Source organism: Grampus griseus (assembly GCF_964374135.1).
Source record: "Grampus griseus genome assembly, chromosome: 1".
Taxonomy (NCBI): Eukaryota; Metazoa; Chordata; class Mammalia; order Artiodactyla; family Delphinidae; genus Grampus; species Grampus griseus.
Window position 1 is genome coordinate 45,179,808 of NC_139017.1, and position 13,363 is coordinate 45,193,170.

Sequence of the window (13,363 nt, forward strand, 5' to 3'; positions counted from 1 at the left end):
ATTAAGACACCAACATGGTTGGGTGAGTATCTTCTTCTGCTTTGTAGGCAGTGCCTTTCTGCTGTGCCCTTGCATGGTGGGAAGAGCTAGGGATCTCTCTAGAGCATCTCTTGTAAGGGCACTAATGTCATTCATGGGGGCTCCACCCTCATGACCTCATCACTTCCCAAAGTCCACACCTCTTAATACCAACATCTTTGAGGGTTAGGATTTCAACATGTGAATTTTAGGGGGACACAAATATTCAGAGCATAGTACCCCCTCAGCACCTGAGCTGAAGGCGAAGACTGACCTTGGAAGGAACACTGCCCCAGGTAGTCAAGAGTTCACACCAACTTTCTAAGAACTTGACCACTCCATGAATCCAGTACCATATCTCCCAACATCTTATGTAGTGTTTGTTTAAATAACTATTGTATACTGACAGGCAGTAGAGACAAAGGAAAAAGGTAGGTAGGGGTGAAAGCAGCTGAAGTTGTGGAGAGCTGAGCAGGTGTGTGTGTGTGTAAGCATGTGCGCATGTACTGATACTCACACATTCACTGGAGTGTGTGTGAGGATCACTGAGCTCCAGGATGCCTGTAGCACCATTTGGTTATATTTAGGTTATTACATATTTTCACATACATATTTAGTAGTAGTCACGTTTGCCCAGAAGCATAAAGGGATGTACTGTTTCAAATTAACCTTGTCTCTGAAGGAAAACTCTTATGTGTGACACAGAAAGATGGAAAATGGCTTCTCTCTGCAGCACCTGTTATATCTTAGCTCAATTTGATGAAAGATATTGTGAATTTTCAAGAGCATGGAGAGGCAGGGCAGGGAAGGAAGTCTGGTCAGGGCATGGTCTGGAACGAGGGTAAGAAGCCAGCCCCCACAGGGTCAAGAGTCCATGACCATTTGTCCACATGTCCATAACCAAATATCCAAATATTTCTTACATATTCACTCATGTAAGAAACATGTATTGGGCATGCACTATGTACCAGAAAGTATTCTAGGCATTGGAAATAGAGCAAGGAACAAAATAGACAAAATTATTTTCTTTATAGAGCTTATATTCTAAAAGGGGATATAGATAATTAACAATTAATTTTCTCCTATTATAATATCATAAAAAGTAAATGGTATGGGGGCAAGGTAAAGAGATAGGGTATAACCACAGCACTGCGGGTGCTATTTTAGGAGGGGTGGTCAGAGAAGGCCTCCCTGAGGGGGTGATATTTGAACAGAGCCTTGAATGAAGGGAGAGAGAAGCAAATATCTGAGGAAAGGACGTTCTAGGCAGAGGCAGTAGAAAGTGCAAAGGCCTTGAGACCGAAACAAGCTCAGAGTGTGTTAGTTTCAGAGTGTGCACAGCAGCACATGGTTAGCACGTGGTCCAGCTTGCAGGGTGGAGCCTGAGAGGAATAACCCAAGGGGAGAGTGTAGAAAATGAAGTCTAAGAGACAGCTCAGGTCCAGTTCTGGTAGAGGCTTAGTAACCAGGGTCAGGGAATTTGAATTTTATTCTAATTTGATGGAAAACAATGAGAAGGTTTGGGGGAAGGAAATGTTTATTATGTGCCTGAGGGAACTTAACCTTTTATCTATATAGTTCCTCATGTGAAGTCACACGTCTGGGACATAGGGATGTGTACTGGGCCTCCCTAGGCTCCACCTCTTACTCTGGCTGCTTCTGCAGGACCAGTCCCACAAGGGCCTTCACCAGGTTTGCTCAGGCACAGCCTGACAGCACTACATCCTGGCCTCACCATGCACCTCTCACTTCTTGCCCCAGGGCTTCTCTGATTCCCAGCTTGGCATTCAGGAGTCTGATATGGCAGTGACAGCTGTTAACACCCAGTGGGAGTCGCCCTTGTCGAAAGGGTAACAGAAAATGATGGATAAATGCTTCTCCTTTTGTTCCCCTGGACAGCTAGTTCTGATTTGATACTCCAGTGGGGTCCTGTGCCAGTCTTTTTTGCAGTATCCAACTTCATAATGCTTCCTCCTATTGCCTTGCCTGTCCCCTCTACCCTGCTTCAATTCCAGTGTCTTGTGTTCCTTCTGCCTGGGATCACATTCCTAGATAAACTCGCTGTATATTTAGCCGGCACTGTGTTTAGGGGAATACTACAAGATAAGACAAGATAAGACTATCCCCATTTTACAGACGAGGAAGAAAGACGTTGAATAAATTGTCCAAGGTCACATTGGAGTCAGAAATGGAAAAGAAGCTTATCTAATTTCAGTATGTTGCCTCATACTCAGAATTTGGCAGATGGCAGCGTTTCATGTTGGGATGGTCCTTCCTGTTGGGAGCAGAGAAAACCCCAGGCTAATGATGAAGGTGCACAGATTGGCAAGGAAGAGAAGGCTTCCGAGGGCAGCCCATCTGATGGGGATTCAGGGGAGCCTGCAGGTGCTGAAAGATCAGAGCTAATCAGAGACTGAAGAAGCAGCTTGAACCCGTGGCTTGGGAAATGCGGGTGGACACAAGCAAGTTGGGCTCAGAGGGCAGTTGATAAAAAGTCCTTCCCCCGCTATTCTGGGTACCAGGCCTGCAGCAACAGAAGGAATTTCAGAGCTCACCCTGCAGGAGGCAAGTGAAGAATCTCACTTGTTAAGCATATAGGTAAGTGTAGGGAAATTAACACCAGTTATTTTTTTTTAATGATAAATGTAGTAAGATTGATAAGAAACAAAAAATCCTAATTGCTAGTAATAATAGTTCTTTTAATCAGCACTTATTTGTGCCAGGCACTGTGCTAAGTACTTTGCATCTAGTATCTTTTCAGAAACATGGTGATGTAGATACAATTATTATCCATATTTTAACAATCAGGATTAGAGTGGTTCACTCAGCAAGTGTCATGCAGTTAATAAATGATAGAACCAGGGCTCAAACTAGGTCTGTATGACACCAGAGCCCTTTCTTCTTAACCACTTCTCTAGAATGCCTGAGTGAAGAGTCTTTTTTAGGAGGCAATGAAAAGCTATTGGAGATACTGGGGCAGAACACTGTAGGTAAAATGATCCTGATGCCAGTACAGGGCTGAAATCATTCTAAGAAGAAACAATTAGGAGAACATTTCAAGGGTCCCAAAGAAGGTGAGATGGGATGAAATTAAGGGGGGTGGCCTGTAAGTAGAAAAGACAAGACAGGATTTGACCCAACTGAGACTGAAGAAACACTCTGTGAGGCCACAGTACCGATTAAACCAGAGCACAAGGGAAAGAATGGTGTCTTGGAAGATCCTGAAACTTTGATCTGATTGAAGAGTGATGGTGCGATTAAAGATACAGGGACATCAGCAGGAGGCAGAGGGAAATGATGGGGTCTGTTTAGGTGACAGAATTTGAGATCTTTTGTGAAAAATATATCCCAGAGACTGATAGAATTGGATTTGGGGCTCAGGAATGAGATGAGGTCTAGATATGCAGATTTAGGACAGTTCTAGTCTTGCACCCTTAGTGAGGTTGGACAGAGAAAGATGCTCAGGCCAGCTTGTACAGGAGGGACTAGAGTCTCTTGCTTTTCTGCCCACCTGCCTTTTTGCCCCTTACCCTGTCTACCTGGTTTCCAACTCCGCTCTGTCCTTTCCTGCAAGAGATTCACACATGATCTTTCTTGTCCAGATTGGATTCTAAGCTATCTGACAGTCGGGACCCTATCTTAAACTTTTTTTCTTTTATACCAAATGGTATTCTAGTAGGTTGTTAGCATGATACACTATTAGGATTTTAATTTTTATAAGAACAAGTTCTGAAATGTGATGCAGTTCATCCCTCTCCTCAGCCCAGGGTCATTAAAAGCAGAAACATATAAACCCAAAGCGCTCACCAAAAGTGACTCCAGAAGCGTCATTTTAACCCCAGTCCTCAGCAGGCCTTCTTCCATCCTCAACCTTTCTCCTACTTATCATCAACATCCAACATCCGAGTCTCCCTGTCTTCCCTCTCCAATGTCTAGCCTCAGGTAGTTGAGACATAGGAGCTTTGCAATTAAATTCTCCCCTCCAGCCAAACTGACTCCAAACTGTACTTATGAAATTGCTCACGTTTACGTATTGTTCTGCTTTTGTTTCTGCATTTTCTGGGGGCACACAGAGCCTCCTCACTGGCAGGGTGGCTTTGCTGTACTCCAGAAGGTGGCCTCCCTTAAGGCAGGGATGCTATGAGGCTAAGCCATCCCTCTTGTTGGATCTGCAGACCACTTTGACTGCTGCTTCTGCTCTATCCCTGCCTGTAGGCAGATCCGACCCTCAGCAAAAGGGTGAAACAGGCAAGGCAAATCTACAAAACCCTCCCACCCACTCACCCCATAGGCACCCTGTCTGTTGACCTGCTTGGTTGTGGCCGAACACTCAGGACAGCAGCCACCAGCTCTGTCCTCCTCAACCATCCAGCTCTACATGAATATATGGAGGGGCTGCTTAGGGGGACCAGCATAAGCCAGTCAGAAATACCAGCGACCCAGTGATGCTAGGGAACAAGTTGGAAACAGGTAGTAGTGAGAGATTAGGTAAAGAAGTCAGGAACGTGGAAGAGAGCCTCGTCCGCTGTCTTAACAACCTGGAATCCATCCTATGAGCCTGTTCCCTTCCACGCCTTCACTTAACCCACTGCACTAATCAAAACTTGCCAATCCTGTGCTGCATTCTCTCCCAGATAATATTCTCCTTAGAACATAATCCTGGTAACAAATACAAGCATATCTCATTTTACAGTGTTGGCAAAGATTGCATTTTTTACAAGTTGAAGATTTGCAGCAACCCTGCATCAGGAAGTCTATGGGAGCCATTTTCCCAACAGCATTTGCTCATTTCATGTCTCTGTGTCACATTTTGGCAATCCTCAGAATACTTTACACTTTTCCATTACTGTATTTGGTATGGTGATCTGTGATCAGTGATCTTTGCTGTTATTAGTCTGACTCGCTGAAGGCTCAGATGATGGTTAGCATTTTTAGCAATAAAATGGTTTTTAATCAAGGTATGTGCATTATGTTTTGTGTTTTTTGTTTTTTTTAAGATATGATGCTATTGCATGCTTAATAGACTTCAGCATAAGCCAGGTATAGTGTAAACATAACTTTTATGTGCACAAGGAAGCTCAAAAAGTCACATGACCTGCTTTATTGTGATATTCGTTTTATTGTGGTGGTCTGGAACAGAACCAGTAATCACTCTGAGGTCTGCCTGTGTGTGCCAAAATGTTCCTTCCCGTGAGCAGTTTCCTACACCACTTCCTCTGTAGCAATAACAATGCTTTAGATAAGAGAATGCTTGCAACTGCAGGTGAACGATGAGATTTGGGAGCAGGAAGGCTCCGTGCTACCCGCTGCGTCCCTCCCCTGTGTCAGGACACCAACTTGAGCCTCTCTGCAAGGCTGGTGACGGGCCATAGGCTGCCTTTTTCCTTCTGTTTACAAAGTGCTCAGAGGTCTGCTCACTCAGCGACCATATTTGAAACATGAAATAAAAGCAAGATGGAATAATAGGAAGAAAACATTCATTATGCAGGAATACAAGAACCCCCCTGCCCCGCACTCCTGCCAGCACCTCCTAATGCATGTGGCATTTAAATGCACTTGTCAGAGGTGTTCATTATTTCCCCCATTATTTAGAAACGTGCTTCAAAACCCCTCAAACAGCAGTGTGTCATCATGTTGTTTAAACATATGATTTGTTAAATCACTAGCCTCACAGCCCTAAAGCTCTGGGGTTATATCGTCTTGGAGCAGACACAGCTGGGGGGTCACCCTGTCACGATGAGTTGTCTCAACTACTCCCCACCCCATCCTATAGTTAATAAGGATCAGCTTCTGAAAGACAAGGTCAAAAGGAGAACTAAGTGACTCCTGATGCTGGCTGATGGTGTGAGTCCATTGTTCCCAGAGGCTGGGCAGTGCCCAGTGAGAAGGGAGCCCATTGTTATCAAGGAACCCTGGAGACAAACCCTAGCCCAGCCCCGTACCTGAGCCTGGGGCTGACAGGGGGCTTCCAGAAGGATCCGTGACTTTAGGAATAGCTCTCTTTAGGAAGACTTGTGTACGTGAAGATGGAAACCTGCAAAAAGATGCAGTGAGTGTGGGTCGTGTGCTCTATCAAAGAACACCTTTGAGCAGCCATTCCCCTGGGCGCACTCGAGCGTTTATATGTGGGTCTTGAAATTGTAGGATAGAAATGCTCACGGCAAGCCACTGATTATAGAAAATCAAACTGAGATGCATTCATTGATTTGAGAGGAAAATAAGAATGATGGGGAGAAGCGTTTCAAACTTTAAAAAATCAATTTATGTAAATGTGTCAAGAAGGTATCAGCTCCGTAAAGAGAATGGTGCCTCTCCTTTCTCTTGTCTTTGGCATAGCGGCTGTCAACTCTTATCTTCTTACTGCATTGTTTTCCCTACACACCAGTCTATACACCTTGTCTCTGCACGGCTACTTTACAAAAAATGTAAAATTCCTTAGGAAATCAAAGGTCAACACACAGAAAAATATATTAAAGATCAGGAGACAGCAAATCAGTTAATACCTGCCTCCGTGTGCTTGCGGGAGGGTGTGGCAATCGACCAGGGTGGCTATTGTGCTGTTGGAAGGAGGGTTTCTATCACTGCTGAGAGCAGAGGCAGACCTCAAATGATCCCCTTCTCTGAATTCCTTTATTCAGTTAATGGCACTGCAGATCTACTGTCAAGCAGGCTCAAACGCTTGGAGATCGTATCAATTATTCCCTTTCCTTAATCCCCTAGATGTTGTCTGCCTCAATATCTACCCTATTCTTCCCTGGTAATCATCTCTCACACTCAGTCCTGCCCATCCCAGGCCTTTCTCACCTAAGACCTGAAAATCTGCAACAACCCTTTTTCACCCGCTACCTTTATTCTCCATCTTTCCTAAAGTCAAGTGTGTTCAATTTCCTGTTATGCTATGGTGGACAAAACAGAGCAGGCTGAGTTTTCTGATTCTGAATCACTTCCTTTGGATGGTCATGTCTCCAGTGTGGGGTGGAGGTTAGGCTAGCAGCTCCTGCCTGTTTTCTCGTAGGCCTGAGCTCTCCATCTCCTGGAAGCATCACTTCAAACAAGAACACAGACGTCTACAGAAGAACAAACAACGGTTTGTGGGCACAGTTCAGTCTAAATTCATACTTAGAAGAGAAACATTCCCTCAAAGGAAAGAGTCTGAGGAGATGCAGCTCTGCTTACCATACAAACAAACCTCTTACTGCGTCACAGACAACAGTTGGGCCATTTGGAGCCAAAGATTCTGAATCACCTCCATGGCACATTAGCGCTTGGTTTTAAATTTCCACACCCCGTGATGGATTTCTGGGAACACTGCATTAAAGATGTATGCAAGGCTCCACTTCCCACAGGACAGGACAAGGGAAAATCCAGACCTTGGGCCAGTTTTCAAGTTCAAGCTTTATTATTTCAAGCTTCACTATTTCTATCAAGGTTTCAAAGGTCTTAGAACCAAGTTTCATACAGGAATTAAGCTCAAGGAAAACTGTTTTGTTATTTTTTCTCTCTCTTCAAACCATGTGAAGAGGGGCAAAGTGAATTTTTTTTACTAAAAGTATTAGATTGTCCAAGAGATAACCGATATCCTCTCCAAATGGAGATTATTAAACCGTGCTGGGAGTAAAGGAAAATTCCGGGCCTTCCTATACAATTTTGCAAAGAAGCCACTCCCTTTCGTCTGGGAAAAAAAGTCCTCACTCTCCAACCTAGGGTCTTTGCCCTTTCCTGAAAAAGCAGTGACCTAGACCCTACTTCAGTTCCCAGTTTCTCCGCTAATGAGTAACTGACTAGCCAATGTTTGAGTTCCTGTCAATTAAAGGAAGTTGAAATGTAAGGTCCCTGTGGATTTTTCATTCTTGTTGAGACATGACCTTGCAAGGCTGCTAGAACATTCTTTACGAAGTACATCCTGTAGCCATCAGAGAGCTCTTGGACCAGACAAAGAAGCCTATCTCCAGAAGGTTCCTGCATTACCCAATCACAATGGCACCCAAGGTGGGATAGCAAATTTTTGACTTCTGATTTTTGGTTCTCAAAAGGGAATTGGTGAAACGCAGTATTTTCTCCTCCAGTAAAAGAAGAAAGGTTTTGTTCCCTAGTTCATCCTCTATCCTAGAATGTTTTATATAAATGCCCCTAGAAAGCTCTCACTTTCCTTCTTGTCAAAACCGGCTGAGCTCCTGGCTCGGGCTGGGGAACAGAGGAAGAATTACGAGTGTGGTTGAGCACACTGGCATGCGTGAGTCTGAAGCAGCTCTGTGTATCAGTAACATGTAATGACAGCCTCCCATCTGTTCTCTGGAACTCTTCATCTGAGCCTTCATCACACTGGAAATCTGGAAGGAGATGAACACAAGGAGGCTGTTCAGAAGACACACGTGAGTTCAGAAGTACCTGCAAAAAAGAGATTTACCACGGGTTGACAGTGGGGAGGCTGGCTGACTGCAGAGCTCGGGGAAGTGGAGCAGGGGTCTGTGAGGTCAGAATGAAAGTCAAGAATGGGAAGTGCATTCTTCAGTCCCAACTTCTGTGCTTTACAATAGGGTCTTGAGCATTTCTTGCAATGAAGTATCAGCCCAGAAAGGAGCAACTGTTCCCCAAACTCCTTCTTCGCTAATGAGATTCCAGATTTTCCCAATATCCATTGCATCACAGACCCCTTGGCCAAAACAGGAACTGGAAGTCTGACAAACGTGCAGAATATCCAACATTCCTGTAGATGTCCCCGCCTCTGCTCTTAGGGAAAGAAGAGATGGGCATCAGGGAAAGAAGGAAGGTCTAAGGCAGCCTAGCCCCCCAAATGGGTGGTCTTTGAAAAGAAAATAATACAGAATAAGGTCTGAGCCTCCTTGATGGGTACAGAGCTAGAGCTACCTCAGCCCCCAGGAATCCTGGAGAAACACTGCCCAGGGAGAGCAAGGAAACAGAATGTGATGTTCCCTTTACATTCCAAGCACCGGCTCTGCTGTGAGCAGCTCTGTGGCCGGCATCTATCACAGGCTACCTGGGAGCCCAGGGCTGCTGAGGTTTGCCTCCGGCTGCTGATTAGCCAGCAAGAAACTTATTAGTGCCCCAGTTTCCCCCTAGGAAGCCTCCCCCTCAGGGGACAGAGGGGCACATTTTCATGGATTTGATAAATGCTCTTGGGAATCTGAGATCACAGTCTTGGCATAAAAGGGGAATGTGAGCAGGAGATTATGGAATTTGTTGAGGCTGAAATATGACCTGTGAAAAGCCAAGGGGAGGGGGAGCTGCCGGCTCTGGACCGGGCTGAGGACCATTTCCTGGCTGCGGGATTCAGACTATTCATCCTCCTGATAGTGAGTAAATTCGCAAGCCTCTTTAACTGCTGTCTGTGCTCTGTGAAGTTTCTCCCGTCAGCCCCCTCTGCTTTCTTTCCACCTGAATTAGGCCATTGGAAAAGACCTCGGAAATGTGAACAGATTAAAACGGTTTACCTAACACTTGAAGCAATTGCTAAACATTCTTCTCATTAGAAAGAAAAGTTTTGAAAGAGGTTTCACTTCATTCTTTTTTTTTTCATTTTGTTTTATTTTATTTATTTTTTTAAACATCTTTATTGGAGTATAATTGCTTTAAAAAGGTGTGTTAGTTTCTGCTTTATAACAAAGTGAATCAGATATATATATACATATGTCCCCATATCTCTTCCCTCTTGCCTCTCCCTCCCTCCTACCCTCCCTACCCCCCCCCCACCAGGTGGTCACAAATCACCGAGCTGATCTCCCTGTGCTATGCGGCTGCTTCCCACTAGCTATCTATTTTACATTTGGTAGTGTATATATGTCCATGCCACTCTCTCACTTTGTCCCAGTTTACCCTTCCCCCTCCCCGTATCCTCAAGTTCATTCTCTAGTAGGTCTGTGTCTTTATTCCCATCTTGCCCCTAGGTTCTGTGTGACCATTATTATTATTATTATTTTAGATTCCATATATATGTGTTAGCATATGGTATTTGTTTTTCTCTTTCTGATTTACTTCACTCTGTATGACAGACTCTAGGTCCATCCACCTCACTACAAATAACTCAATTTCATTTCTTTTTATGGCTGAGTAATATTCTATTGTGTACACATCTTCTTTAACCATTCATCCGATGATGGACACTTAGGTTGCTTCCATGTCCTGGCTATTGTAAATAGTGCTGCAATGAACATTGAGGTGCATGTGTCTTTTGAATTATGGTTTTCTCTGGGTATATGCCCAGTAGTGGGATTGCTGGGTCGTGTGGTAGTTCTATTTTTAGTTTTTTAAGGAACCTCCATGCTGTCCTCCATAGTGACTTATCAATTTACATTCCCACCAACAGTGCAGGAGGGCTCCCTTTTCTCTGTACTCTCTCCAGCATTTATTGTTTGTAGATTTTTTGATGATGGCCATTCTGACCGGTGGGTCTCACTTCATTCTTTAATTCATTTATTTAACATTGTGGAGCATATCCTAGATCCCAGCAAGGTATTAGGCCTGAGGATAGAGGAACAAGAAGTTCAGGCTGTCTGGTTGCACAGGGAGGAAATATGCATATGAGGCCATTACGGAACCAATCTAAGGCAGGTTGAAGCGAGCAGAAATGGTAAGAGATTAAAAAGCAAACTACTGCTATGGAGAGATGCTTGGGAGCTTGACCTGGTCAGAAAGGGCTTGGAGGAGGGGTTCTCAAGCTAGCCTTGCAGGGATTGAGTGGAGCAGGGCAAGGGTGTCTGAGAAAACTGGCAGAACAAAGCCTTTGCTTCTTCTCCAACTGAATCCCTCCTCTTCCTACCTCCCCTCCCAGAATTGGGAAAAGGTAGCACCCATCAAGGCCTCTGTAAACCACAACCACTTACCTTTTGCAAATAGAGGCCTGAAACCCACAGACAGTACACCCTGGGAGAGATGGTCAGTGTGGTCCCTGGATCGGCAATACCAACAGCATCTGCGAGCTTGTTGGGAACGCAGAATTTCAGGCCCCACTCCTGACCTACTGGATCGGATCTGCTTGTAACAGAGCCAGGGGAGTCATAAGCATATTCAAGTTTGAGCACAGAATAGGCTTCCAGATTCCCTCCTGCAGGCTCCAGCCTTATCTTTTTCACCCTCCTGGCAGGGTGGGCAGAGTTGTCCTGACCATAGCCTTGCCAGGAGTTCTCAGTGTTAAACAGGAAATCTCAGCACACCAACCAGATCTCCTGGCCCCACCTCTCCCAGGCCTGTCTGGTCCCTGTCTTGACTGCCCCCATCTCACACCTCATTCCTAGCTTGGGAGTACAGTTCCATTCAGGAAATGGTACCCTCTGTGGCCTCCTGCCCCCACACCAGCCTCGCCACACAATGTGCCTCTTAGATACAGGACTGTAGGAGAAGAGGGGCTGTGGAGAAGAGAGCCGGCCTCATGGAGGGGAATGAGCCTTGGACTTGAAGTGAAAAGACCTAAGTTCAAATATATGACTTGCTGCTGTGTGATCTCGATCAAGTCACCATTTTGCTGAGCCTCAGTTTTCCTAATTATAAAAATTCATGTGCTAAGATGCAAAACTATGTCCCTGGGATAGAATCTCTACTTAGTTGCTGAGTGACATTGGGCAAGTTACTTAACCTCTCTGCGCCTCAGTTTCTTTATCTGTAAAAAAAAAAATAGTAGTAATACCTTAAGCATTGTAAGATGGATTGAGTTAACATTTGAAAAGTATTTAGAATAATTTCTGGCATATTGTAAATCCTACGTAAGTGTTTCCTAAATAAATATAATAAAACAGAGCAGAGTGACTGGTCTCAAGCAACTGCTCAGTAGATGTTTGCTGTTTTTGCATTTAAAAGTCAATAAGTTAAAAGAACAGAGAGAGAATATGCAGGAGCGCCAGGGAAAAGGGACACACACCCACTTCTACGTTGGTGGCCCAAGTACCTAGTGAACACATGGTTGGGTGAGCTGGGCTGCAGCCTCAGGAATGAGATTGTGGGGAGCAAGATAGAAAGGGGATGGGGACCATGAGGTGTGGCAGGGCACGACAAGATAGGCAGACATGCCTGCCCTTTAGTCCCTGTCAATCACTCCCCGAGTTGATGACGATGTGCTGATGTGTGTGAGAGCAAGACAGCAGCGATCTGTGCTGGATCTTAATGCATCAGCCCCTGGGGAGCCGGGCTCTCACCATGTCAGGGTCACAGGAGAGGAGGCACGCTTGCTTCCCCAGCTCCACATCCTCAGGCTCAGCTGCTGCAGAATTGCCTAGCTTTCTGAGCGTAGGGAGGTGAGTCCAGGTCTTCATCTCACTCCCCCGCCCCGCCCCCCCCCCCCCCCCCCCCCCCCGCCTTCACTTGGGAGAGACCAGCGCATAAGTTTGACTGGATCCTCTGGCCTCTACCTATATCATTGAGCCCCCAACTAGCTTGCTCATCTGGGACCCTGGGAAATCATGGAGGGCGTGCAAGAGAAGGGGATGCTTTTATAATCCCAAGCCTGCGTTCTAGCCTTAATAAGCTCTCCCTCCCTCCCTGCTAATCCATCCTGCCCCTCCTCCCAATCGCATCTATCAACACAGCTGTCATGATGTGGCTCCCTCAGAGAAGACTTTTCAGTAGCCCCTATTTCCCACTGTTTCAAGTTGAAGCCACTCTATCTGTTCCTGCAGCCCTCAGTGACACAGAACAGCCAGGCTTTATTCAGTGCTGACTCTAGTAGGACTGGGTCTGCCCAACCTGCTCTATATTTTCACAACCATCCATGGGATGGGATAGCTCGATGAAATGATGCGAATTGACAATTGCCACCAGCTAATAAGTGCCAGGTTGGGAACAGCACTGATCTGACCTCAAAGCCCAAGACGTTGGCTTTTGTGCTTGTGTTTCCCAGTGTGTGAGTCATAGAAAAGTAGTTCCAAAGTTTAGTAATAGATATTAAAAAAAAAAAAAAAAAGTGACGATGTATGCTTAAAAAATTCTAGATTAAATTCAGTGAAAGGATTTCTTTATTGCAGGACTTTTCAGAGCCCTGAAAATGGAGATGGGAATTGTGACTCTTAGAAAGAGGGTCAAGGCTTACTTAAACATGGAATCCCTTTTCCCCCTCTCAGTGCATCTTGCCAGGCTGGGGATCTCAGAGTGCGCTTAGGGAATACTTCTCTATGCCATCTATTACCTCTTAGCATTTCTCCCCCCCCACCACCACAGTATCTAATCCTCAACCACTCCCGCCCCCTCCAGGCAGCCTGGTCTTCCTGTCCCATGAATTCTCCTGTCATTCCTGCCTCAATGCTTCAGCACATGCTGCTCCTTGCCTTGGTGGTATTTTCCTCCCTTACTTCTATATACGCATCGAGGCCCAAATCGAGTCCCCTCTCTCCTCGAAGAC